At 38.5% G+C, this 1,529-nt stretch overlaps 1 non-coding gene across 1 annotated transcript; it reads right to left on the minus strand.

The window, feature by feature from the left end:
- Positions 1-646: 646 nt before the first annotated feature.
- On the minus strand, positions 647-718 carry trnaa-ugc. The gene has a single exon. It is a non-coding gene; the product is annotated as a tRNA-Ala (tRNA).
- Positions 719-1,529: the final 811 nt, after the last annotated feature.

Consider the following 1,529-nt stretch of genomic DNA (forward strand, 5'->3'; position numbering starts at 1 on the left):
ATGAAATGATAGCAGCAATTCTAAATACAAGCAAGTATGGACAGTCATCTAACCCATGAACTTCAGTTTTTGAAAATGATGCAATTGAAGTTGGCAACCATGCCACTTCTGTTACATAAATGTACGAACAGGGATTGAACACATGTTCTTCAGATTACAAGAGCAAATTATTTAGCACGTCTCTGCTTCCTGCTGAGAATTTCAACATTCTGGAAAGTAGGAGTTGTGTAATGTGAATTTGGCACACAAATACTCAGTGGAGAACCTTGGGATTGAACCAAGGACCTCATACTAAAATAGCATGCACTCCCCCTCTGAGCTTCGATCCAATTTTATTTGCAGATAAAATGCAATATTAATACAATGTACTTTTTATATACACCACTCCATTGAAACTACAATGAAATGATAGCAGCAATTCTAAATACAAGCAAGTATGGACAGTCATCTAACCCATGAACTTCAGTTTTTGAAAATGATGCAATTGAAGTTGGCAACCATGCCACTTCTGTTACATAAATGTACGAACAGGGATTGAACACATGTTCTTCAGATTACAAGAACAAATTATTTAGCACGTCTCTGCTTCCTGCTGAGAATTTCAACATTCTTGAAAGTAGGAGATGGGCCATTGCAAAAAATTTAATGGAGAAGCTGGGGATTGAACCCAGGACCTCATACATGCAAAGCATGCGCTCTACCACTGAGCTACATCCCCTTTCTGAAAAAGAATTTGTTTTTTCTTATTTTTTTAAATTTCACCTATAATTAATCAGGTAAGCTAGTTGAGAACAAGTTTTCATATTCAACTGCGACCTGGCCAAGATAAAGCAAAGCAGCGCAACACAAACAACAACACAAAGTTACAGATGGAATAAACAAGCGTACAGTCAATAACACAATAGAAGAAAAAAAAGAAAGTCTATATACAGTGCGTGCAAATGGAGGTAAGGCAATAAATAGGCCATAGTAGCGAAGTATTTACAATTTAGCAAATTAACACTGGAGTGATAGATGAGCAGATGATGATGTGCAAGTAGAAATACTGGTGTGCAAAGAGCAGAAAGTATATTAAAACAATATGGGGATGAGGTAGGTAGATTGGGTGGGCTATTTACAGATGGGCTTTGTACAGCTGCAGCGATCAGTTAGCTGCTCAGATAGCCGATGTTTAAAGTTAGCAGTGTTGCCAACACCTCAGTAAGGAAAGTAGCTATTGGCTGTCCTAAAAGTCACTAGAAGTTGCTAAATGATGTCATCACCTAATTTGCATAATTGTCCATGTGCATGTAATTGTGATGGACACTGTAGGAGTGAGGAATAACATTGTGGAAGAGACAAAAAGTGAGTAAAATGAAAATGTCTGCAAGTATTCAGAGGGGTCTGAATACTTGCTAAATACAGTTGGCAACACTGGAACGAATTTTTGCAATTCGTTCCAGTCATTGTCAGCAGAGAACTGGAAGGAAAGGCGGCCAAAGCAGGTGTTGGCTTTGGGGATGACCAGTGAGATATACCTGCTGGAACGC

Source organism: Oncorhynchus tshawytscha, unplaced genomic scaffold (genome assembly GCF_018296145.1).
Source record: "Oncorhynchus tshawytscha isolate Ot180627B unplaced genomic scaffold, Otsh_v2.0 Un_contig_13310_pilon_pilon, whole genome shotgun sequence".
Taxonomy (NCBI): domain Eukaryota; kingdom Metazoa; phylum Chordata; class Actinopteri; order Salmoniformes; family Salmonidae; genus Oncorhynchus; species Oncorhynchus tshawytscha.